This window comes from Peromyscus maniculatus, chromosome 1 (assembly GCF_049852395.1).
Source record: "Peromyscus maniculatus bairdii isolate BWxNUB_F1_BW_parent chromosome 1, HU_Pman_BW_mat_3.1, whole genome shotgun sequence".
Classification (NCBI taxonomy): domain Eukaryota; kingdom Metazoa; phylum Chordata; class Mammalia; order Rodentia; family Cricetidae; genus Peromyscus; species Peromyscus maniculatus.
In genome coordinates, this window is record NC_134852.1 from 47,446,574 (window position 1) to 47,473,919 (window position 27,346).

The following is a 27,346-nucleotide window of genomic DNA, read 5'->3' on the forward strand; positions in this document are numbered from 1 at the left end:
TTTTCTCGTTCATCACTTGATAGCAGGATATTGAAAAATGTAAAGGTGACTGATGTCTTAAATGTATTTATCTTATGCATGCATGAACTCTGGGGAGTTCTGCTTTCTGTATTGCTACGGGTCAACTGTGGAGCGGCTGATCTGTGATTTCTGCATCCTGTCTCATGTGGATATTAAGCATCTCCCTGTCCATACTGGGGGACTTGGCTGTTGCTTCTGGTGTGCAGCAAATACCCATGTTTCACAGAGTCCCCACAGTTGCTTGTCTAAACTTGCAAGTGGGGAAAGAAGAGTCTTATCATGATGGAGTTCATGCCTGTGTCATGTTGGACAGAAGGTAGAGTTATGTGATTAGGAGGCATGGGGAAGAAGGGCTAGTGGTGGAGACAGGAGGCTAGCTACTCTTGATGTCTTGGCCATTTGCTTATTTATTTGTAAGTTATTATTATTACCATTATTATTAATTTCATGCGTATAGTTGTTTTGCCTGCATGTATGTCTGCACCACATGTATGCAATGCCTGCAGAGGTCAGAAGAGGGCATCAGATTTCCTGGAAACCGAAGTTATAGATGGTTGTGAGCCATCATATGGGTGCTAGGAGTTGAACCTGGGTCCTCTGAAAGAGCAACCAGAGCTTTTAACTGCTGAACCCCATGCTTTTTGCAACTAGAACTCCCTTGGCAATGATTGATACATTTGATGGTAAGTTTAAGATGGAATGGTAAGGAAATTTGTTGGCTATTCACTATGTTGCTATTGAGAATCTTTCTCTGGGCTGGGAAATGATAAGGGGAGTGTCTTAGTTAGGGCTTCTATTGCTGTGACAAAACACTATGACCAAAAAGCAGTTTGGTGAGGAAAGGGTTACACTTCAGCATTGCTGTTCATCACTGAAGAAAGTCAGGACAGGAACTCAAATAGGGCAGCATCCTGGAGGCAGGAGCTGATGCAGAGGCTGTGGAGGGTGCTGTTTACTGGCTTGCTTCCCATTGTTTGCTCAGTCCACCTTCTTATAGAACCCAGGACCAGCAGTCCAGGGATGGCCCCACCCACCGTGGTCTGGGCCCTCCATTGATCACTAAATGAGAAAATGCCTTACAGCTGGATCTCCTGGAGGCATTTCCTCAACTGAGGCTCCTTCCTCTCTGATGACTCTATCTTGTGTCAAGTTGACACACAAAACCAGTACAGAGGAAAATGATAAGGAGTAGGGACAAGTCCTAGAGTTAGGGCTTGAGAATCAGCTGTGGCCACCATATTTGAGACTCTGGTAAGACCACATAGCTTCAACTCCGGAGAAGGAAGAGCCAGCTTAGACAGTTGGTGACATGTCTGCAGTACTCCTAGGCTCAGTCCTGTTCTAGGAACACTGAGACTCTCTGTCCTGACCATAGGGTCCCTGGCTTATCTCATCCAGCCATGTCTCAGGGGTACCAGCTGAGGTCTTTCCCAGTGAAGCTTGTACTCTGTTAGGCAATTTTAGATGATACATGGATTTTAAGTTTTAAAAGTTGGGTATCTTAAATTCTATTAGAGAAATATAACTAACATATCCTAACTATGATTTCACAGTTGTTATTTCTCAAGGTGAGAGTAAGTTTTAAAAAATGACTTGATTTAAAATTAATTTATAGTGAAGTATTAAGTTCAGGTGGCCTAGAGACAATGGTGGAGAAAGATGTGGGAATGCTGCTCAGGCCTCCTCTATGCAGCTCTTGCCCCAGGCAGAAGAGGGAAGCTGCCTTAGGGTATGCGCTTTGTTGATGGGAGTCCCACCCACCCTTCGAGCCTCATGCTGTTCAGGGTGCACTTCTGTATCTTGTTGGCAAAGCAATTACTGGCACTGTGGGAGGTCCACAGGTTCAAAGCTAGTGAAGAAAACCTAGTTTACCCTCTTCTGAAATGTAGTTTGGTTTAGATGGTGCTGGTGGGATTTCATAAAGGAAAAACACCACCAATCCACGAGCAATTAAGAACAGAGTCCAGTTCTCTTCCTTGGACTAAGAGAGCCAAGGTGAGAGGGCCAGACCTCAGCATGCTCTCTGCTCTCCTGTCCACTTCCTGTTGGGATGCAGGTTTTTAAAAACAAGGAAGAGGCTGTCATAGAGTGGTCCACAGAGTTTCCCTGAGGGATCAACGTGATAGAAATCCTTTTACTAAGTGGCATTGAGTCAAAGCATAGGGCTTGTGCTGCCTTTGCAGTCACCCGGAGGGCTGTGTCTGGTACCAGGCTGCAGGCTGTGCTTGGCTCTCTTGTTTCACGGCTGTGGCTTGGGAGGGCTGTGCTTCTGAGTTCGGCTACTTTGTGTGTCTGCAGTGACACTCTGCTCAGGGAAGCAGCTTGGCCAGGGCCTGGAAGCATCTTACAGGGACCTGTGAAAGCACCCTAATGCTTTCCAAGCTCTTTGGTTGCTGACTGCTCAGAGAAACCTGTGTGGTTGGTGACTAATGGCAGAGCAACAGTGTCACTTTCCTACAGTGGTGAGGATTTCACTCGCAGAATGGATGTTCTAACTCTGCCTTGCTCATACGAAACCAACTCCTCTGTCCGGTGGCTAGCTGGGTTTGTTTAGTTCAATCCCAGGAACTTTTCAAGGATGACTCCAAGGAGGTTGAGATGTGATTTTAAGTTTCCCATAAACCTGCCCCTGCCCCCACACAAATGCAGGGATAACACCAACTCCATGGAAATGACCTCTCAGAGACAGATAGGTATGCTGGGAGGCCAGTCAATTGGTGTGGGTGCTCAGGGACAGGCACATTTGGAGTCGACTTCTGTATGGCAGGGAACCCTGCAAGGGAGGATTTCCCAAGGTAACAGGGATAGGCCTGAGAAGATGACCCAAGATTTCACACAGTGTTTGACACATAATAAATGTTCAGTAAATATTAGTTCTTTAACTGAAAGGGATCATAGCCCTGGCCTATTTGTGGGTACCAGAACCAGCCTAGTGATCTTAGAAAGTATGTATGGGGTTTTGCCCTGGAGCTTGGGAACCTGGGGTCTCTGGTGATCTGATCCTCAGTGCCTTCATCTGTAGAATTAACACTGGTACCTACTAGTGGCAAATTTTCAGAGTCTCACCACCATATATAAAGATAAAAGGTGACAATGACCATGAAGGAGGATGCTATTCTCCACCTCCTGTCTCTACCCTTCTGGACGGTGAGGTCTTTTCTGACCCATTCCCCAACTCAGCCCCACATCAAAAATATGCTTGTGTTCATCAAGTTTTCATCTACTTTTTTTTGAAAGCAGACAGGGCCTGTAGTCACAAGTCTAAGTGTGCATTGTTTTCATGTGTCCATGGATCACAATTAGACCTCACTTTCCCTTTGTTGTATACCTCCAAGTAAGCAAGCTTGCCCCCGACTTCCTTCTGAAGCATCTTTCTAGAAACTCCTAGGCTGAGACACATATACACACAGACACAGACACATACATACACACAAATACATACATAGAGACATACACATACACATACAGACACACACACACACACACACACACACACACACACACACACACACACACACACACCACTTTAGGCTAGACCAAAAAAACTCCACAAGAAAATAAGACCCAGCAACTCAGCCATCCAGGAAAGAAACTCTCAGTTTTTCTTCCAAGTTTGGCAGCCTGGTGAACTTGAAAGGTTAGCTATGAATAAGCATAATCAGATCTTTCTTTTTGTCTATATTTAATTCAAATTCGACAGCTCTATGTTGACTTCTAATACAGAAAGGCCACCCACCATGGTGGCACTCCCAGCCAATGAAGCCCGGCTGGCGAAAGCTTTCTTAAACGGTGCTAATCAGCCCGGAGAGGCCTGCCCTCTATCCCTATCAGTATTCTGAATTCAGATGTGCTGATAACCCGAAATTGAATGTGTCAGGATGCAGACCTGTGAGGGAAGGGGGGACTCCAGCCTAGAGGAGCTGGAGGCCAGGAGACAATGACTTGCATTCTCCCCAGCCCCTAGCATTCCTTCTTCAACTGGTGTGTGTGTGTGTGTGTGTGTGTGTGTGTGTGTGTGTGAGAGAGAGAGAGAGAGAGAGAGAGAGAGAGAGAGAGAGAGAGAGAGAGAGAGAGAGAGAGAGAGAGAGGCTATTGTCCAGGGCCAGGGACAAAATGGAAGCTTTCAAGTTCTGAAATATTTATAGGGTTGATTTAGATCTTGTGTATGTTAAAGGAATCAACAGATATTTTGGCTGCTAAGGGGTAAATGATAATTTGCAATTAATTTTTCTTTTCTTAAGCCACAGCTATTTTAAACCTTTCTCCCACTCTCTCATAAGAGACAGACAGACACCCACACCCACCCCAGTCTGTTGAGCACGTCTCACAGGGAAGTTTAACAAAAGAGTCGCTATTGTCACTGTCCCAGCCGGCAGCAGTGCAGCTGAGGGTCAGTTGCTATTTCTATTTTAAACCTTGATTTTTGCAAAGTTTGTCTTTTGACTGTTCTCATTCTAATCAGGCTTAGTTGGGGGATCTGCTCCAAGCTCCACACCAGACTGTGAGGACAGAGGAAGATAAACTGAGGGGCGGGGCTAGGCAGAAAGTTCTGCCCTGTCAATAGTCCTCTGTTTCTCTCTCTCTCTCTCTCTCTCTCTCTCTCTCTCTCTCTCTCTCTCTCTCTCTCTCTCTCTCTCTCTCTCTCTCTCTCGTGTGTATGTGTGTGTGACAGAGAAAGACAAAGAGACAGAGAAACAGAAAGAGGGAGGAAGAAGCCCAGTGTGACACGGGCCTGGGATTTCAGCACTCAGAAGGTTGAGGCAGGAGGATCAAGAGACTTGGGTTAACAGGAATGAGCTTCATAGGCCTTTATAGTGAGTTCCAGGCTGGTCTGGGCTACTTGGTGAGGCACCACCTCAAAAACCCAAGGCTGAGGCTGGAGCTCAGTGGTAAAGAACCACTTAGCACAAAAGTTTCCTCTTGTGATAATGTTTGAGCTTTGCTATGAATTCGTGACTTCATCAGTGTGGCTTCTGTGCCCAGGTCTGATGTCCACTGGAGACATGGGGATAGCTGCTCTAACCTCATAAGGTGTTCCACCCTTGGGTCTAGCCCCAGCATGCCCAGGTCCTCAGGAGCCCCTGCTGCCTGCTTTTCAACTTGGCTTGTTGATGTCTTGATCAGCCCTGGTACCATCTTGCCTCTACAGCTCCACCTCCAGCAGGTCAGGTGGCTTTTCCTCCTTTTGTCTCCCTGCTCTACGGAGCATCTGTCATTCTGCCTTGGTTTGGAAACATCTGCACAATCTTGTCCCTCCTGCAGTGACAAGCTTCATGGGGGCTGGGCCCAAGTGTGGGGGACTTTGGCACAGCCCTCACCTTCCCTGGCACAGAACTGGGTAGGTGCTGGGGGGACACACAGGAGGAGATGGGGTTGCTTAGAGATGCCTCCCTTCAGGTTTTTTGAGGTCTGCACTTAGTGCTTGCCACATGCAGAGAAAGGGGCAGGGAGAGAGGAGGTAGCCTTGCCAACATAGTCAAGAAATCCAAGCAGCATTCTTTTCTTTTCACCTAGTCTCATCTGGTGACCAAAGGGATGCAGGGATGCCCTGCCTTTTCTGCAGAACGCATAGGGGTCACTTTGTCAGTTGGTGGGGAGATGGTTCCAGTGTGCAGTTCCTCATCTCCATCCCCAAAGACCATGAATTACAGCCAGAGGGGTGGCACCATGTGCCAGCCGTCCAAGAAGACCAGGGAGTCTTCCTGTGGTTTGGACCCAGTCGTGGCTTCCCCAAGGGAACGGTTGGCATGTGTTTAATTATTCATTGGTATTTCTCATCTGTATCTCCCTGCTCTTTGATTGTTTTGTCTTTGCCTAAAAAATATTTATTTGAAATTCTGTGATCAAAGACTGAAAAACAAAATAGAGCAGGATATTAAAATGAAAAAAATTTTAAGGAGGTTGGAATGTCAAGATCATTTTTATTAGAAAAGTTTACAAGATGAAGCCACGAATTATTTACGTAAACGTCATATTTCAAGCAAAAGGCTTCCAGCCATGTTCTGGGGAGTGATACTGGCTGGTGTAACCTGGATTTAAACACTTCTACTTAAGGCAGGGGAAAAAAAAGCTATTTTAATTAAAATTAATGGATTTTTTTCCTTGATCATATTTTAACACACACACACACAGACACACACAGACATACACACACACACACACACACACACACACACACACACACACACTCACATCTGTGTTCAGAATTGATAAAGAAAGTCCTCTGGTTAAATAATCCACTTTTGTCTGACAGCGGAATCGGCTATAGAGGTGCAAATGTGCAGAAAGCTATTTGGAAATGCATCCGAGTAGTTGTCAGGTTTTATTATGCAGGAAGGTGTCATGTTTGTTACGAAGCTGAGTGCAGATGGCAGAGTGGAAGAAATGGATCACTAATTTTAACAATGATTAATGAACAGAGATAGAAAATGAATTACATTGGACTATCGGAGGCAAGAAATATTTTTGTGAAAATTTTTGAGTCATCTGCCGTGCTGTTCTCTGCAAATTATTTTCAGAAATTCTATATGTTGTCAACAGTTGACTGCATTTTCCATTACTGTCTATTTCTGTTCTTAAGTACTTTTGTGTTATTAGAGATACATAATTTCAAAATACCAATACATTCCTGATTACTTAGAGAAAATATATGTAGCAGTGTGACTGTGCCTTAGACGCAAGCCATAAAAGTCCTGTTTTATAATAATCTTTCATTCTTCCTCATTTTATCACTACATTAGGGATGTTTGATAAAAAGGGAAGGGGGGAGGGCTGGGGGCACTAGCCCATGCAGAATAAAGGAAAAATAGAAGTACAGGTAGCAATGCAAATGGGGTCCAGAGGCTTCATTGTGGTCCTCAGCTCCTACATGTCCTGCCTCTCTTTGTGTCCTCTGCCTGGCATCGTGGGAGGCATGGTGGATCCATGTTCTGGCGCTGGCCCTCTGTAGATAATGACCCATTGTGTCTTGGCTTGTGCAGGTGAACCTAATCATCTCATGTAAATACAGGAAGTCATCACCAGTCTTCAAGTTGCTAAGCAATGTTTTTCTTGGATAGACTTGAATCCAATTTCTCAGCTCCAAAGACCCTGGTCTTGACCCATAGCTGATTTTTAAAATATTTTGTTTTTATATTTTTGGCTGTCATGAGATAGCCTCTCACTAGGCATCCTAAACTTGGAACTCACCATGTAGATCTTGTGACAGACCCATTTCAGCCTACTGAGTGGGAGTATGTACCACCATACCTGGCTGACATGATTTCATGATTCTATCCTTTTCTTTTTCAGCATTATCAGCAATTGTGGTGTGTGTGTGTGTGTTTGTTTGGTGTTTGTGTGTGTGTGTGTGTGTGTGTGTGTGTGTGTGTGTGTGTGCGCGCGCGCGCGCAAATGAAGTTTGCTTATTTGGTTATGATACTCATTTTGACAGACGATATCTCTGTGATTAGGTAGGGAAAACAGGTAGTGATTGTTTTCTTTTCTCCCTCCCACCCTTCTTCCTCATCTCTATCCCTTTTTGTTCTCCCTCTTTGCCTCTTTTTCTTTCATCCTCTGTTCTCCCTACAACCAAGAAGATATTATCCATCTTAAATGTATTGGTTTCAAATCTTTGTAATTTTTCAAGATCCTTTACAGCTGAGAACTGATCAACTAGTAGTTATCACTTGGTGATATGTCAGTTACAGCTTAGGTTGTCAATGTTAGCCTATTCCCACCCACAATTTTTAATAAGTGGCTTATATGTTCACTGTGAAACTGTACATATAAAATGGTATAGCTCCGCTGTGGTTTTGACAGCCCCAGTCTCTCCCTAGAAGGATTTTCCAAGTTCAAGAGGGCAGGGAGCTGTTGACCCTCCCATGAGGCTGGCTGCTCTGTGTCTGGCTTTTGCAGGCAGCAAAGCTGCCTCCCGGGAGTTGCCTGGTGTTGGAACAAACCCGGACACTCAGAAACTACTTCCTTCTCCTGCAAACGAGCTTTCCTACTTTCCAACTTGACTGTTTTATTTATGCTCTTGACCTGTAAAAACAAGCCGGCTGTTTAAAAAGCAAAAAGTACTTCCCGTGATTAGAATACTTGGTGGAAATAAATTGCAGATAAAGAGGACATTCCTCATTGCTCCAGTCGCAAGTGATGGGGAAGTTTTCTTCTTGAGGAAAGCCCCAGTGTGAGTTGGGGCTCCCCTGTCTCACTGACCTTGGGGTCCCTAAGAGAGGGTTCATTTATCTCCCCCTCCCCACTTTTTTGCTCCTGGGTGCTGGAGTGAGCCTAGTGGACATGTATAACACGTTTGCAATTGTTTCTAAGTCAAACAGTGTGCACATAATTATGATACTGATGGGAAACACTTATGGAAACAACATGGGACTCCTACTCAGGTTACATGGCATGTGCTAAACATGAGGAAGCAGGCGGCTTTTCCTGAGCAAGGTGGAGGGGTGCTCCAGGGAGCCAATTTAGCATGTGATTTTAGGCAAAGTGTGGCTTTTTGTGTCTCTCTTTTGGTAAGTCTCTTGAATCCCAGTGGTCCCGAGAATTTCCCTGAAGCACAGCCTCCTGTAGCTAGGTCACTGAGCACAAGGCCTTATGAAGTGGGTGGCCAGAGGGGACCTGTTGAACGATGGGACTTGTGAAAGCTTTCAAGTGTACACGGATTGGTGGGGACACTGGTCAATTCCAGCATAATTTAATGGTATGGGATAAGGAAGGTAGATGGGGCGTGGGTGGGAGAGAGAGAATCCGACCACACAGAGCTGTCAAGTGACTCAGCCTCTCTGGTTAGGGAGTGGGTTGCTTTTGAGGTGGTAGGTCTGTAGGAATCACTTGCGGATACCTGAGCTTTAGATATTTGGATGTGAACAAATAAGTTGTTACTAGAGTTTCATTCTTTTGTCAAATACAGGCATCTTCTGGCTAGTTAGCCAGGGTATGGGAGTGTCTGTGTGCATCTGGCTTGTAACATTCATTGGTACCCTGCTTCTGACTGTCCTTCTTAAGATGCCACAGCCTGAGGTCTGTGGCTTGGCATGCAACAAGCCACTCACAGAGGTGACTCATACCCACACTGTGACAGGCCAGAAGTAGGAGGTGAGTCCATTTCTAGTAGGTTCTCGCTTTCAGAGAGAACATTGTTTATTTTCCATAGTCATTATCTTTTACTTTCCTGCTTTGGTTGGGATCACCTCTGACCTAACTCATGAAGTTGGATTTGAAGAGTATGATGTTTTGAAAAATATGTAAAAAGCCATTTTTTAAGGAAAAATTGACCAAGCCAACATGAAGGGATTCATCTTCCCCTCCTGATTTGGTCACAGTTCAGTCATTGGCACCTCTAAGGGCTGCACATTTGACTTGGTGCCACCCAAGTGTGTAAATACAAGACCCACCTGCCTTGATTCTTCAGGGGCACCAGTCTGCAGGCGGGTCCTCTGGGTGTCCCTTCTGAGCGTGCTGAGCCCAGGATGAATATATGAAGGTAAAACTGAGTTGCGTAACAATAACGCTATGGCTCACAGCGTGAGCTGGAGAATATTCAAGATGTCTGTCATCCCTTACCTCAGGTAAATAACTGATTGACCTTTCTGTGGTTCTGATACTTTACTAATCAGAACCTGAAATCTGTATAACAACACTTCATTTACTTGATAGACAAAAGAACAATTGCAGTTGAAGTAATGTGATTTCTAAATAGACACTGCCTGTCAAAAATAAATGCATTAGAACTAAAATGTAGCTCAAGGAGACAATTAGCAAACAGAGGTGACACCGTAAACAGGTGCACCCATTATTCCCAAAGCTTGTGGCAATATATTCGCGTCTTTTAGAGTGATGAAGGATCATGTGACGGTTTGGTGAATTATCTATCGGTATCATCTGACTGATGAAGCCCGCTGCTGTAGCAGAGCATTTAAAAACGCATCTCACAAATTACATGGTAGCCGGGAAAAATGCAGCCTTTTTTTTTTTTTTTTTTTTTTTTTTTTTTTTTAAAGAACAATGCTTTACGAAAGCTATGTGTTAGCATGCGTAATTTTTTTCTTTGAAAGGATGGAGACCGTTTTTATTATGCCGGGGTATACAGTCGGCTAAGGTTGTGCAAATTCATTACAGTGTTTGTGAATGTATAAAACATTTCCATTCTGGTTTTAGTGACATTGGATTTTTTTTTAAATATAATATGCTGTTTCTGAAACATCTGCCATCTCTTGTTACCTGTGGGCAGAGGAGAAAGAATAGACCCTTTCTAAGAATGTTTATAAAATCTTTACTAAAATGGAAAAGCTTGGGGGATGAGAGGGGACAGATATGTTTTTCCCTCCTGTAAGTGGCTGGATTTAAAAAATCCTGGGACAAGAAGTTTACCTGGACACAGGAAAGGAGACTGATTGTTAGCTGCCCAAACCCCAAGCTGGGGAAGGGTCCTTTCCATTCTCATTTGTCCACACAGTGTGGGCACTGTCTCAATGAGCAGGCTTCTGGAATCTTTTCTTCTTCTCTCAATCTGTCATCTTTGCTTATTTTGCTAAAGCATGAGGGATGCTTAAAGGAGCTATAGTTTTGACAGTTATGATCTTTTTGTTACTATAAGATAAAAGGAATGCAATATGAAATACTCTCTGCAACCTCCAAATGGGTCTGCCCTTGACTTTTTTCAGCCTTCTCCAGAATAGCCCAGAGCCGGAACCAAATTTAGTGTAGAAGTAGAGTTACTAGACACCAGGATTTCAGCTATATTGTAAGCCCAGACAAGAAAAGAGGGCAATACACCCATCTCTTCTAATGTTTTCTGTACCTGTACATTCCTGTTGGTCCCCTCTGGTCCCTCATCACTCCCAGGACCCCCCAAAGCATCCAAGATTCTGTTTGTTTTGGTGACCAAGAAGTGAGTATGGGACTTGGGGGGGGGGACTATCTGTGCTGAGGAATATCTATCTATCCCAGGCCATTACAAAGGAAGGGTTGGCCTTTCTTCAGGGGCACAGGTCTATTTATTTTGTGATCAGAAAATGACAATGGTCTTAAGAGCCAGCTCAGAAGGGTACTTGCTGCTGCTGCAGAAGACAGGAGATGGGTAGTGCACAACCACCTGTAGCTCCAGCTCCAGAGATCCAACGCCACCTTCTGGCCTTCATGGACACTGCACTCTCTCTTTCACACACACACACACACACACACACACACACACACACACACACACACACACTAAAAATGCACCCTCAAAAAATGACTACACCCATATGCTCAGAAGCAGGAACCTGACTGAGTGATGTCTCCAGTCTTTGGGATCTGTGTCTAGGACTGAACACCCACCCTTGGATTTCCACTCAAATAGCTTCACCTGGACACTGGCTATCAGCTCATCAGAGGACTGGCAGTCAGGAGCTTATGGGGAAGGGTCCCCATACCTCTATGGACCTGAACAATTTTCTGATGGTCAGCAGTAGGAATGCCCCAGTCAAGAAGGAAAGATACCATGCTTCCTAGAGTTGTGGGGTTCCTTCCCAGTCTCTTTTTCTTTTTCTTCATCTTCTCCTTCCTTCCTTCCTTCCTTCCTTCCTTCCTTCCTTCCTTCCTTCCTTCCTTCCTTCCTTCCTTCCTTCCTTCTTTCCTTTCTTCCTTCCTTCCTTCCTTCCTTCCTTCCTTCCTTCCTTCCTTCTTTCCTTTCTTCCTTCCTTCTTTTCTTTCTTTCTTCCTTCTTTTCATTCTTTCTTTCTTGAGATAGTGTCTTAAATTGTGTTAACAAGCTAGCCTTAGAGTCATAGAAATCTGCCTCCCTCTGCCTCTTGAATTAAAGTTGTTCACATGTGGTAGCCCTCATTTTTTAAATTTATGTATTTATTTAAAGATTTATTTATTTTTATTTCATGTGCATGTGTGTTCTGCATGTATGTTTGTGCCCCTGTATGTACAGTGTCCAAAGAGGCCAGAAGAAGGTGTTGAATCCCCTGAGATTGGAATTACAGATGGCTATGAGCCTCAATGAGGATGCTGAGAACCAAATATGATTCCTCCAGAAGAGCTGCCAGTGTTCTTAACTGCTGGCTGTCTCTCCAGCCTACTTGCCCACTTTCTTTTTAAGTCAAAAGATGATCTTAGAACAATTTGGCTCTATGGTAAAATAAACAGGGAGTGTAGAGAATTGCTAAATACCTCTTCTATAAACTTCCCCCATTATTAACATTTTGGGTTAGTATGACACATTTGTTATAACTAAGGAACCAATATTTAATATAATATATATTTAATTAATAGTTACATTTATTTACTCTCTCTCTCTCTCTCTCTCTCTCTCTCTCTCTCTCTCTCTCTCTCTCTCTCTCTCTCTCTCTCTCTCTGTGTGTGTGTGTGTGTGTGTAGGTCAGAGGAGAACTTGTGGGAGTCCATTCTCTCCTTCCACTATGTGACTTCTGGGGATTGAATTCAGGTCTCCAGGATTGTTGGGAAGCACCTTTACCCATTAAGCCCTCTCACCAGCCCCACTATATATTTTTTACTTTTGTTTACTATGTACCTTAATGGGTCATGATTAGTGTACATATTTATGGGATCCAGGTGGCATTTCAGTGTACACATACTTTGGACAATAGTCATATCAGGGTGACTGGCATTTCTGTCATCTCAGACAGATATCACTGATGTTAGGGACATTTGAGTATTCTCTGTTAGCTGTTGGTGCCATGTCTCTAACTGAAGTTGGTGGTTTACTCCACAATGTACTCATTTGCATTGTAGAATACATTCTCAGGGCTTTGAACTATATAGGGGGACATATATTTTAACTACAATGTAAATAGTTTTGCTGCCCTGAAAGTTTGTGTGCTCACTCTTCCATCTCTCCCCCAGTCCCTGAATGTCTGATAGCCACTGGTTATCTTTGTTTTGTGTAGATTGGTGATTCAATTTTTTTCTATTTTAGGCAAGGTCTCTATATCTCAGGCTGGTTTTGAACTCAACATCTTCAACCACTTAATCTCCCAAACTATCATGGGATTTAAGATTGCCTTTTTTCATGTAGAAATATGCATTTAATCTATCTCCATATATTTTCATAGCTCAGTAGCTCACTTCTTTTCACTATCGAATAATGTTCCACTGTATGAACTTACCACAGTATGTCCATTCACCCCACTACAGAATATCTTGGCTGCTTCTAGGATTTGGCAATAGTGTTAAAGATGATTCCATTATGTAGACGTTCTGCCCTAAGCATTTGTGAACACCTTCTTGTATGGGCATAAATCTCAACTTCTTTATAAGCACCAAGGAACATGGCAGCTTGCTTGTATTGTGAGGCTATATTTAGCTCTGTACGAAACTGCCAAACTTTCTTCTAAAGTAGCTGTACCATTTTGTATTCTCATCAGCAATGAGTAAGAAACCCTGTGGCTTCTCATCCTTGCCAGCCTTGGTGTTATCACTGTGTTGGATTTTAGCCACTGCAAGGAATGAAGTTCTCTAATGACATGGGGTGTGGAACTTCTTTTACTTAGAATCTATCTCTTCTTTTCCTTCCTTCTATCCTTCCCACCTTCCGTTTTCTTCCCCTCCCTCCCTCCCTCCCTCCCTCCCTTCCCTCCCTCCCTCCCTCCCTCCCTCCCTCCCTCCCTCCCTCCCTCCTCATTTCTTTTGCCCTTCATTTCTCTTTTCCCTTCTTTCTTAGACAGGGTCTCATAATATAGCCAAGGGTGGCCTAGAACTCACCATATAGTTAAGAATGGCTTCAAGTTCATGGTGACTTTCCTGCTTTGGCCTCAGTGTTGGGATTACAGGTGTAAGTCACTGTGTTCTGGTCTTCTCTGGTTTGTTTAAATCTTTTGCCCATCCCATTTTTTAACTGATGTGTTTCTTTCTTACTGAGTAGTCTTTTTTTTTTTTTTTTAAATACTTGCGGCTTTGCTGTTATTGGGATTCTCTAGAGTCTTTCTCAGTGGGGCTCATCTTGATGCTCTAGCAGCTCTTTCCCCTTTCTGTGTTCCTGAAAACTCTGCTGTTCCAGCCTGTGTCCTGTATTCAATGCAGCAGTACCTGTTTGCATTGGGACTTCAGAGTTAGGGAATTTAGCATCAAAAGACATAGGGGCTGGAGAGATGGCTCAGTGGTTAAGAGCTCTGGTTGCTCTTGCAAAGAACCCAGGTTCAATTCCTAACACCTACATGATGGCTGACAACCATCTATTACCCCAGTTCCAGGGAGATCCAGTGCCTTCTTCTGGCTTCCAAGTGCATAGACATACATGCAGGCAAGATACCCATACACATTAAAAAAAAAAAAAGGATGAATGAAGTATGTACACACACACACACACACACACACACACACACACACACACACACACACACGATCCACAGGAAAGACCCAGTGCACCCAAATAGTGCTATCACTCCCACAAGGAGATAGAATTATGGATTAGTATTCTTTTCCTACTTGTAATATTTTGTATATTCCAAACTTTCCACCAGTGAGCTTAGCTTATTAAGTGATCGATTTTAGAAAAGTAAAAAATAAGTGAGCCAGAACACAGAGTGATCACTGTAGGGAAAAGACAAGATGGTCCAATCAGAACTTGTGCAGCTTTTGTCTGGCCTCAGATCTCCAGGATCAACACTTAACGGACACAGTAAAAAACCACAGAGAAACTCTGTCTTGAAAAACCAAAAACCCAAAACAAAACAAACAAACAAAAAAACCCAGCTTCAGCCTACAAGTCAATTTTATCATCTGATTTTTTCTTCCTTTATTTCCTTTCCTCTCTCCCTCCCTCCCTCCCTCCCTCTCTCCCTCCCTCCCTCCTTCCCTTCTGTAAGCTTTGATGTACTTAGTGGTTACATTGAAACAGAAAGAAATAAAACTGGTGACATCGATGGGAAGGCTATATTCTGTTTAATTCCATATACTCCCAAAATCGTCATTTACTATACAAAAAGTATGAAGACTATCAACAAGCCTGAGTAGGGCGGCATGCACTTGTAATCCCAGCATTTGGGAGGCTGAAGTAGGAGGACTGTGAGTTCAAGTCAGCCTGGGTGACATAGGGAGACCACATCTCAAGACAACCATGGTAAGGAAAAGAACGGGGTGTTCTGCATTTTTCTAAGTGTGGTTTGCTTCTTGAGCCTGCCTCACTTTGGACTGGCTGTATTTTGAGTGCTCAGTAACCATGCCTGGCTAATGGTTACCCAACCAGATAGTATAGACCTGTGTGACCGCACAGCATCAGTGACTGCCATGTAGAATCTGTGAGTAGCAGCAGCTTGTAAGAAGCACAGGTGAGCAGAGGAGGCCACTGTGTTTTCCGGCTCTTCTGCACCCCTGCTCAGGGAAGGCTGCTGTGGAACCACCTGCTGGATATACCTATGCTATGACAGGAGAAGTACTTCTGCTCCTGGGGTGACAGCCTGTTAGAAAGAATCACACATTTCCAGGCCCTTTTCTTTGTACCTGTGTAGTTGACATGTCATCTTATTGGATCCTGAGCTGACATGGGGGTTACATCCCCCTGCAGTAGCATGGTGGGGGGAGCAAGACATAACCACTTTGTGCTTTCTTGTTAGGAATGATAAGAGACAGGGGTCAGGCAGGGCAGAGAGATATTGGGTAAAATGATGCTCAGGCTGAACCTACCAAGGCCTGGCTCTCAGTGAACAGACAAGTGCATCCTGTGTGTGTGTGTGTGTGTGTGTGTGTGTGTGTGTGTGTGTGTGTGTGTGTGCGTGCACTGCTTGATGTCCACAATGTTTCATGCCTCAGTTTGTGCCATGGGGCTCTCCAAGGTTCTTGGCACAGGCTATCCTACTCAAGTTTACACCCCAGCTCTTCTTCCTATTCATGAGCATTCTGCTTCATGGCTAGTTCCTTAGTTTCCCACACACAGATGCTCATGGTAATAGTGCCCAGTACACAGGATTGTTGACAGGATGAATGAGGTCAAGTGTGCTAAATTTTGGAACTCTGGGGTACATGGTAAGTACACAATAAACGTTAGCTGATATTCATTTTGAGTTTGGTCAAGGAGCAAATTCCTTCTGAACACAAAGACTCTGTGTGTGTGTGTGTGTGTGTGTGTGTGTGTGTGTGTGTTGTACAGATGTTCTGGCTGCTTCCTGGACTATTGTTCTTTAGTCTCAGATACCCTTACCTCCTGCTCTATCAGCTGAGCTGAGGCCCCAGCATGGCTCCAGCCCCTCCACCCCCGCACCAAACACACACTATCCCTCTCCTTTTTCCTGCAGGCCTGTTTTGACTATGAATTAATTGTAGGTTGGGAAACTCACAAGCCATAATCAAAACCAATAAACATCAAAAGGCCGGGGAGGGGGGGGGGACCAGGCCACCTGGGAGTGCAGGGGACTTAGTGGGGCCTCTTGGTGGCTGTTTAGTGAGGTGGTGGGGGCTTTCTGTGTATTTTCAAAGATGACATCAAGTATTTCAGATGGTCACTCAGAAGCTCCATCATGTAAACAAACTTTTGGAAATCTGGGGGAAAGGCAATGGGTTTCCAAATCCACTATTTTTATCTTTTACCAGCAAGCAGGAGCTGGGCAGAACATAGAATAAAATGTGGACTTTCTCAGTAAGGGTTAATAATCAATGTAGATCGCCTAACAAAGGCAAGGCTGCTGTATTATACTGGGAAAGTTTTTTTTTTTTCTTAACTGTCAGTGAAGCAGTACTAATTATTACTCCAGTGTAAATGAGGTCATTTCCTATTAAGAGAACAAAATGCTCAGGCTCGCCTTGCCAATTCATACCAACTATTTTTCACACATACTCAGCTTTTTAGATTTTTTTAAAAGTTTTGATAAAATCCATTCATTTGTATTAGAAAAGTGTAAACCGCCGCAATAATAGTTACCCATGATTACCCCAGATGAGCTTTTGTAATATGTGGGATGTTTGAATACCATGTGTTAGCCATGCAACAATTAGACAGTTGAATGGATCTTTAAAACAATCAGATACTTTTATCTCACTGCTTAAAAAAAAAAAAAAAGAAACACAAAAAAACCATTCCTTGGATGTGTACCGTTAAACTGTAAATTCTGGGGAACACGCCACTTGTGTCACGAGGAGAACTTTCGGGTGTGTGTTGATCAAGGACAAAAAGACATCCAAATATCTTATCTGCATGTTTTCATTTTTTTATGCAAAAAGATTTAAGGAATATTGTAGCAAACAAAGGGTAATTGTTTTAGCCCAGATGTTGCTTTTGCACAACAAGCAGGTTACAATGTTCCCACAGAGCTGATGAGCCCAATCAGGGAAATGATTAAAAATTGATTTTGTCCCTGTAATTACAGTATGTAAACTACTTAGCTTGGATTGCAAAGGAAGTGATTTTCTAATTACGTATATACTCTGGTGTCTAATGATTGGTTTTTTGAAGTAATGAAGAGAGAGCACTAACGACTCCTTGGTGCTCTGTTGTTAAAGAAAGACCATCTTTAGAGTAAGCAGCAGCAGACAAAGAGTTTAAATTGAATTTTCAACACTGTTAACGTGCACATGGGTTTGTTTATTAAAGAGACAGGGGCACAATTTGATTGGCTCCAAGCAGCTTGGCTTTTCTTCATGCTAGAGCATGTGAAAACACATGTTCTGGCAGGCAGGCGTGTGGCAAGAGGTCCTGTCACTCACCTCTGACAGTCCCAGTGCCTGGGCCTATATCATAGGGTCTCAGGTTGCTGGAAAGTTCTGATGTCTGTGTGTCCTGAAAGTTTTAGATTGAACAGGTATCAGATGGCATCTCTGCCAGTTACCTTTGTTTTAAAATGAGAGTGGAGGATGTCTAGGGAATATCTTTTTTCAACTGCCTTATAAGTGGCTGGTCTCTAGTATGTGGGTGAACTCCATGTTTATAGGCCTGACTACACAAGGACAGCTGTGGGACCCTAGAGTGGACTCCTGGACTTTTAGATGGGACTCCTGGACTTTTAAATGGTTGCATTGAAGTTCTACAGTAATCTCCTGCGTCGAGACACCATGGCTATTGAATGATAGCTCCTTTGGGCAGGGAAGCAGTTAGAATATAGAGGGTGATTATTTTTTCTAGGTTCATGCTGTGGAAAGAGGATGGTAGCTTCATGATGAACCTGCTGTGAAAGCCTCCAGGGCCCCATCTTCACCAGGTTCAGGTATGCACTCTTAATTGTGGTTTCTTCTTCATGGGCTGACATGGTACCTGATGTCATACAAGGCAAGTTTTGTTATTATCCAGGGAGTGTAAGGGCAGAAGAACAGAGATGAGCACTTCATATGTGTGTGTGCAGCTCATGTGTATCTTTGTGTATGGTCTGTTCACATGCTTGTGGAGGCCATGGGGTCAACATCAGTTATCACTCCTTAGGCATCCCCCATGTTGTTGTTTTTGAGGTAGGGTATCTCATCGGCCTGCAACTCTCTAAGGAGTTTAGGTGGACTGGCCAGTGGCCTTGGGCATCTCCATTGCTGCCTCTCCAGCCCTGAGATTGCAGTTGTGTTCTGCTCTGCCTCTTCATCCTCCTTCCCTGCCTCCTCCTTTTCCTCTTCCTCTTCCTCCTCTTCTCTTTTCTTCCTCCTCCTCCTTCTCCTCCTCCTTCTTCTACTTCTTCTTCTTCCTCCTCCTCCTTCTCCTTCTTCTTTTGTTGTGGGTTCTGGGGATCAAACTCAGGTTCTCATTCTTTCAAGGCAAACACTTTATCAATGAAACTATCCCCAGCCCTGAAGAGAGAGTGTGTTGTTCAGTTTCCAGGCCAGGGGGTGGAGGAAGGGGCACCTGTGTGCAGGACCCCTGGCCACAGTCTCTGTGAGCCAGGCATGGCAGGTGAGACCAGGTTAAGGTTGACCTCGAGTAACTGAAGCAGGCTCGGACATGGTGGGGATTTATGCCCAGTCTGATTCCCACCTCTGCATGATTGGAGTAGGGACAGTGACCTGAGCATGAGAGCCTGATGGAGGAGGCAGGTGGAGGACTGCTTGCTGTGGGGCAGGAACTTCGAGTCAATCATTCCCCATCTCCAGTAACTTATTACTCATGGGTCGAGCATTCCCCAGGTCAACAGAGTCCCCATGTGTCACACATGGGCACCATACAGCTCACATCTCTGAGTTCTAGAAGGCTTGGCTAAGAGCTGGTCCTCAGTAGGCTGGGCCAGGAAAAGCCTGGATGTCCCTGGGTTTAGCCCATTCCCAATCCTATGGCTTTTCTCCCTTGCTACAGTTTCCTTACTGACCTGTACAATGGCAGCAAGGTCCTACAGGGCTCATGACACTTCCCCACCCTGGCCTCTTTCCCCACTGGTCCAGTGCAGAGTCAGTCATTGCTTCAGACCTGTCAATAGCTCAGGACAAAACCAAGCTTCTTCCTGTGGCTGTCAAGATGTGTGGATAACATCTAGCCACCGTCTCCCATTTTCCCACCCACAATCCATGTCTAGTCACACAAGTGCCTCACTGTTCCTTGACATGTCCTTTGACCCTAGGCCCTTCATACTTGCTCTTTGCCCTTCAGGTAAAGGCCTCCTCTGCATTTCCACAAGACTCCTTCCCTTGCTTGGTTCTGATACCACTTACCTGTTACTTCCTTAGAGAAACCTCTGAAGGGCTTATCAAAGATCATCTCTGTGAGTGCCCTTTGCTTTGGGCTTCACTTCCTTTTGGCAACATTATATTTTACATTTTTTTTTAAATATAAACTTGGATCTGCTGTGAAGACAGGCTCTGCACAGGCGGACACACTCTTCAGTACTGTTTGCCCACAGTATAGACACTTGCCAGACACGCAGGAGGCTCTTGTCTGAGATGGTAGAGTGGGTGGCTGTTGCTCTAGGCCTATCTTTCTGACAGCTTCTTTACTCAGCCCTGGCCTTTTAGAAGCATTTTTATGATTGATTTTTGAGGCTGGTCTGGAATTTGCCATCTTCCTGCCTCAGATTCTGAGTGCCGGGATTCCAGGCCATACCTGGCTTCCTGTTGGGATCTTTCAGGGACAATTATCATTCAGAGCCCTGTTCTCTCTGCTCAGAATTGTCTAAAACAAACAAACAAACAAACAAACAAACAGCCCAGCTTCTCAGTGTTTAAGGTGGAAATCAAGTCTACTGTGAGTTTGTTCAGTTTTGGCAGACTCTTTATTCTTAATGGAACATGAAAGTTTTGAATGCTGGGCCCCACAAAGGTCTGGGTGCCTGGGCAGGCCTTTGATATGCTCTGGGGAAGGCACTCTGCTTGTGGGGGGATAGAACCTGCATCTCAGTAGCACATGCTTAGAGAGTTCCTTTGGTTTTGAAGCCACAGAAAACATTGGTGATCTGGAGACAGGATCTTGGGCACATAGATATAGCCCCTCTTGAGTCCATCAATCACACCCTCCTATGGGTTCAAGGCCACAGATATCCATCTGGCTCTCTAAATCCTTCCTTCCCACTTCAGGAGGCCAGTGAAAGTTTCTCTGCTTTCACTCTGTACTGGCCTACCCTGGGAGAACTGCCCCCTTCAGGAGCCAATTGGCCTCCCACTTCTGGTGGGCAGAGGTGCCAGGACAGGGTTTGCTGGTGGGCACATTCAGCAGTACCTGGCAGTGTGCAGGCTAGACATACTTGTGGGCAGAATTCCCAGAAACTGGATGCATAGGTCCGTGGTTTGAAACCACAGCGACCTGGACCATCTCCCACCTCTTTTTACTGCTGAGTCCCCCATGCTGTCTTGTCGGGCCCACTCATGCTTCCATGGCTCTCTTGCAGAGCTCCATGGCTTTTCTTCTCCTCTCCTTCCTCTAGGAGCCAGTGCTTCAGGTTATAGAAAGTACCCTGTGCTCCTGGGCTCACCCAAGCCACCCAGGAAGTGGTAGTTAGGGCGTACCCCATATCTATAGATTTAGATCCTCACTATGTAGCCGAGGTTGGCCCCCAACTCTCAGTCCTCCTTGGACTCTTCAGTCCTGGCACTACAGGCTTGTGCCTTCCAGGCCCATAGGCTAGTCTCTATTTTCCTAAAGTTGCAGCCATCAGCTTCACATACCCGCATATACAGCTGCCTTTACTGAGTCCATCACTCTATCTGCTTCAAGGGCATCCCTGCCTCTACAGTTCTGGGGTCACCATGCTCTGTTTCTATGTTCTCACCTGTGACAATCCTTGGTTGGCTACCTGTACAGCAACTCTTCATACCATGAGCCATTTCTGTGTCCCATGGAAGACTTGCTTGTCCCCTCTCTGTCCTTGGTTGTCTAGTATAGGGTGTGGAGCATAATGGTTGGTCAGGAGGGGTATAGCTCTCTAAAACTTGCTCACACTCAGGTCCCTGTGGCAGAGGAAGGCTGTGTGTATACTTTATCGCTGACCATATCTGTCTCCCCTGTAGTGCAGGTGGGGCTTGGGGCACTGAAATACACCTGTGTCAGTAATTTGTTTTGGGGGGGCAGCTGCTATGCACCCCGCTTCTTCGATCGTACCCTACTGCCTATTGTCTCTGCAGTCTGCCACCTCCTCTATTTTGGTGGAAGCTGCACCAAATAGGGCTTGTGGGCAGTGTCTTCCCAAGTGGCAGACTTCCCAGGTGTCTCCTCAGCAGTGGGGGAGGCGGGGCCCAGAGGAAGCCACATGTCTGGGACAGCCTCAGGTCATACCTCAGACTAGCTCTAAATGTGTGTTACTCACCTGCACCCAAATAGCAGTTTCTTCCCTTGAGGCAGATGGAAGTACTATGCTGGCATTTTCTTTTCTTCCTACCTGGGTCCAGAGGGCATCCCTGGTCTGCTGCTATCACCTTTCCCAACCTTCAATGATTCTAACGACCTCAGACACCTGGAGCTCCTCCTACGTAGGCAGACGCAGAAAGACAGGAATGGGGCTAACTCAATTTCTTGTCCTGTGCCTTCAGCATTGTCTTACTTGGCAGCTGCCCCCTGGCATGTCGGCTACCCACCTTTGGACAAACTCCAGATCAGTCCCGGGAGGCAACATAGCCCCAAAGCTGTGCTGGGCCTTTTCTTAACTGATGATGCAGAACCTGGAGCTTTGCTCCCATCACCTCCCCTCGTAGATTGAGAGAGACAGGGCTGTTCTGATCAATGGCTCAGTGCCTGAGGACAAGCTGGTGTGGGACTTCCCTGAGAAGTCTCCCTCCCTGTGTTCTCCTGTCATCAGAATTTACAAAGCTTCTAAGTGAACAGTCCCCAGAGAACAGCCCTAGAATTTTGCAAGTCATGAGCTTGGATATAAACTCTCAGTCTGCACACCACTCCAACCACCCCTCCCCAACATAGGGAATACCCAGAGCAAGGCAGAGGGATCTGTAGAGCCTATGCGGCTCAGAACCTTTCAGTTTGAAGCTACCTAAGGACCACACAAACTGCAATGTGAAAAGCTCGCTTGTGTGTGTGTGTGTGTGTGTGTGTGTGTGTGTGTGTGTGTGTGTGTGATGCATAGATGCACAAGTGTGCACATGGAAGCTAGAGGTCAGTAAGTCATCCACCTTGTTTATTGACACATAGTCTCTTACTGGGAGCCAAGGCTCACTGTGCTAGGCTAGTTGAGTCCCAGGAATCCTCTTGTCTATGCCTCCCTAGCACTAGGATTATACTATGGCACGGCATCTTGACTTTAACATAGGTGCTGGGACTTGAACTCAGGTCTTAGGTTTGTGGAGCAAGTACTTTAACAACAGAGCCATCTCCTGCTGTGGGATGGTCTGTATGTCAAATTGCTCTGATTGGTCAATAAATAAAACACTGATTGGCCATTGGCTAGACAGGAAGTATAGGCGCGACTAACAGAGAGGAAAAAAATATAAACAGGAAGGCGGAAGGAGTCACTGCCAGCCTCCACCATGACAAACAACATGTAAAGACACTGGTAAGCCACGAGCCATGTGTCAAGGTATAGATTTATGGAAATGGATTAATTTAAACTATAAAAAGTTAACAAAAAGCCTGCCACAGCCATACAGTTTATAAACAATATAAGTCTCTGTGTTTACTTGGTTGGGTCTGAGCGGCTGTGGGACTGGCAGGTGACAGAGATTTGTCCTGACTGTGGACAAGGCAAAAAAACTCTAGCTACAATCTTCCCAGTACCTGAATGCTGGTTTTTCAATGGTTAGATCTTAATGCTTAGTGACACAGAAGAAGAAAGAAAACATGAAAGAATAAGGGGAGGCTGTACCTTGTTCTAGATAGCTCAAACTGAAAGCATTGTCTCAAGACAAGCAGATAGGAACTTATGTACAGAAGCTGGTCATAGTGGTAATGTCTCTAATCCTAACGCTCGGGAAGCAGAGACAGCAGGGCTGTGAGTTGGATGACAGTCTAGATTTTTGTCCTGGCTTGCATTCTTTTTTAAAATTATTTGTTTTTACTTTATGTGCATTGGTGTTTTGCCATGGGTGCCAGGTCTCCTGGAACTAGAGTTACAGACAGTTGTGAGCCTCCATGGTTGCTGGGAATTGAACCTAGGTCCTCTGGAAGAGCAGTCAGTGCTCTTAACCACTGAGCCATCTTTATTGCTGTGATAAAACACTGTCTGAAAGCAACTCAGAAGGAGAAAGTTTATTTCTTTTTACAGATTACAATCCTGAAGGGAAACAAGGGGAGGAACCTGGAGGCAGGAATTGAAGCAGAAACAATGGAGGAATGCTGTTTTTTGGTTTCCCCAGCCTGCTTTTTAAATACAACCCAGGACCATCTGCCCAGGGATGGCACCATTCACAGTGAGCTGGGCCCTTCTACATCTATTATTATTAGTAGTAGTTTTGTTTTTTGAGACAGGGTTTCTTTGGATAGCCTTGGTTGTTCTGGAACTAGCTCTGTAGACTAGGCTAGTATTGAACTCACAGAGATCCACCTGCTTCTGCTTCCCGAGTTGGGATTAAAGGCATGCACCAGTATGCCTGGCCTCTACATCAATCATTAATCAAGAAAATGTTCCCACACACTTGCCTACAGGTCAATATAATGAAAGCATTATTTCAACTGAGGTTCCTTCTTCCCAGATAACCCAAACTTGTGTCAAGTTGAGAAAAAAACTAACTGGGACAGATACCCAGGGACTTTTAGGCTCGCTTGTGATATACAGGGAGACCCTGTTTTAAAAAACAAAACAAATCAAGTGCTCTCTCCCACAAAAAGACAACTTGCCCACAATAGTAGTTTCCTCACTGGTCATTAATCCTGAACAGAAGAAATGCTTTCAGTGTGTGATTGTGAATACTTTCCAGTGGCCAGAAGTCGGTCTGGGGTGTGGAAGGGGTATTTGCTTGCAACACTCCAAATAGCTGACATCTTGGGCCAAAGCTGCCACTTTTGGTTTTCTACATCTATCTGTGATCTTTGTTTGCAGATAAGTACCCTCAAAACCATGGGTAAATTGTTCTTTAACTGAATGTGCAACACATCCTATCGGGAGAGGACTTTTCCTTGGCCCATATGATGCCTTTCATAAGATGGTAGTGTATAACAGAGGAGAGTGGGCTGGTGATCACAGATTGCCTTGAGCACTCAGCCAGTGGCTGTGGAGCCACTGTGGATGAGTATCCTAGCTGGCTAGCTGGGCCACATCTCACAAACCAAGCACTCAGGCAGGTGACATTGTTTGGGTGGGCAGCATGCATTTGTGACACAGAGTGAGAAAGTTAGTAAGCTAACTGGGCCACTGTTCTGGACTTGATTCAGTAGAGGTGACTGATGCCAAACATGGCATCCGTAAATTGCACTCAGGCATAGACCTCTGAAAGACTCACCAAATACCCCCTCAGTCACTGAACAGACTTGCCCACTTGAAATCTGGGGTGGAATTTTAGTCTCTTGTAGGGAACACCATAAACCAGAGTGAGGAGAACCCCCTAAGCTCCCTGCTTTCAGCATGCCAAGGAGGAGTGAGGGGAGAGCCTTCTCTGCTCTATTTCTTCTCCTGGCCTATCTGGAGAGATGGCTTGGAAGCTCCGCCTCCTCCTCTTCTGCAGGTGGCGTTTCCCCCACTGAAAACAAGCTGAGCAAATTTGACTCATCACAGCAAAGGTCACACAAGCTCCTGTTTGGCAAATCACTAGAAGAATTGGGGCAGTGGGGCTAGCAAATATTTTTTGGCTCTCCCAAAGCCCAGCAAGTTGCCCTTAGATGAGTGCTATTGGTGTATCTTCTAGAAGACTGTGTTTGTGATTTCAGATTTTTAACAGGTCTTATTTTTACAGTTCCTGAACACCACGGCTTTAAGAACACCTTTCATCCAGGACGGAACTCTTTGACTTTAAGACTTGCCTGGTAAGGACCACTATCACTTTGTAGTTTGTTGAAGTGGGGGAGTGTCTGTCTGTGAGTCTGGGGAAATCCAGAACTGCCTTTTCTTGGGGGTAGGGACTTGTCACAGGTTTCCATGCGAAGACAGAATCCTTTCATGAACTCTCCTCTGTTCAGATGATTGCAGTGGACTGTGAAAGGTGGCCTGGGGTTCAGGTCTTCTGGGTGGGATGAACACATACTCAGCAGACATACCTACCCCTGAAACCCAAACAGCAACCAGCTAAGCAGAGCCTAGCAAGGGACAACTTCATTCACTGTTGTGTGGCATCTGAGCTGTGGCAGTTTGGGACTAGAGCTGGTGAGCTGGAGCTGCTGGAAGCCAGGCGACCCCATGAGTGAACCACCTGTCGTCACTTCCCTGACAGTCCCATGCGATTCAGTGGACTGGCCAAAAGTTGGGGGACATCTGTCCCAGAGCAGTGCCACATCTGCCATCTCAGCCCTAAGACTCCAAGCTCACAAGTGGAGTGTTTTTCCTACACAGAAGCCCTTGAAACTTGTATAGTATAGAAGAGCATCGTGGGACGTGATGCTTTCATTGGCCCCATTTAAGGTGGCCCCAGAATTTCTGTAATCTCACTTCAGATTTAATTAGTCCAGTCCACCTTCTTCTGGCCATGCATCTCCGAGGTCACTCTATAAACCAGGGGAAATTGATAGTGGGATTATGCACTCAGAAATTAATTTTATATTCTACTAAATATATGTATTTTTTTATTGTGACTTTATCTCATTGGGGAAAGTGCTTACTTCTGATTTTGTGGATATTACTGACCGTGGATTACTTTTATTTTGGTTTTTACACAACAGTTATATTAGAAATTTGCTGTTTTATTCTTACCTTCTTAGTAAAAATCCTTTTATCACACAATGGGTAATTTATATCCATTACCAGGCCTTTCAATCCTTTTCAGCGGGCTGTCAGTGCCGTTGGCACAGTAATGATTAATGTGATCTAATAATAGTGTGCCATTATATTACCTTAGTAAAACATGTACCAACATCCTATTCGGATCTACCAAATTCATAGCTTCCTATAATATTTTTGTTGAAAGACAGGATTACTATTTTTCAAAGCTGATTTTTCCCCCTTTAACATATTTAATGAAATTCACAATTCTTTGCCTTAGTAATCCAGGGCATGTGATTGGACGTGACGGGCAAATTCCAGGTCTGTAGGCACTGTTGTGATTTGTCAGTTGAGAGTGTGACAGTCCCAGTGATCTGCTGGGAAGATTCGTTTGTTTTTGTCGGGTCTGGGTTGCTTTGCCTTGAAGAAGAAGAAAAGAAACAATATAAATTGCCAGGTCTCTGGTCCCTTCTGACTTCAGTAAAAAAAGTATATTTTAGGTCAAAGACAGAAAAATATGTGATTTGGTTCCAAGTTGCTTTTATTTCCTGCCATTTGGTCCCCTCTTTTGTCACCTGCCTCATTCTGCTGGTAGACAGCAGAGGTGACAAAGCCAGAGGAGGTGTCATCAGAAAGATGCCCCAGGATGCTCCTCTCAAGCCCCATCTTCTCGTTTGCCAATGACAGACCTTGTTGGGTCTGACACGGGACTCCTCAGATTTGGCACTTTTAGTATGTTAAGTTAGACGCTTCTGCACTGTAGGAAGCTGTCCCAACAGTGGGATACTTCACAGCATCCCTGGTCTTGTCATGCCGTGAGCACAAGCCTTTTCCTCACAGGGACAACCAAGATAAATCCAGAAATCTCTACATATCCTTGGGGATTCAAACAGTCCCTATTGGAGCCCATTTATCTCATGTGATAGACACACAAGCAGATCCCTGTAGTACTAGGGTACTCTAGAGGGAACTCTGGAGCCTCAGGTACCTCTTATCCATTTTTGGCTGTGGGAGAGGGGACATGTTGATGGTGGACATAGACTGAAGTACAGTCCTCTCTTTTCATTTTCCCTTCTCTGTCAGAGAGCCAGGCCCCAGCAAGGGCTTGAGTCTTTAGCTTCTTCCACTCAAACCCCATTATAATCATGCTCGTGATTGATAACATTCAACCTTTTCAAAGGGCTTTAAAATTGTGTCAACCA

The 27,346-nt window shown here is 44.9% G+C and overlaps 1 protein-coding gene across 7 annotated transcripts in view; it reads left to right on the plus strand.

Moving 5' to 3' along the window:
- Positions 1 to 27,346, plus strand: part of Znf536 (zinc finger protein 536) — a 461,385-nt gene that overhangs the window by 32,281 nt on the left and 401,758 nt on the right. For 5 of the 7 annotated variants that reach the window (XM_016003574.3, XM_006985020.4, XM_042275431.2 and 2 more), the window contains exon 2: positions 25,186 to 25,255. The gene's annotated coding sequence lies outside the window, so the exon portion shown is untranslated. Of the gene's footprint in view, positions 1 to 18,071; positions 18,156 to 25,185; positions 25,256 to 27,346 lie in introns of those variants that run through there. The other 2 variants (XM_076577521.1, XM_042275390.2) reach the window with 2 other exon arrangements.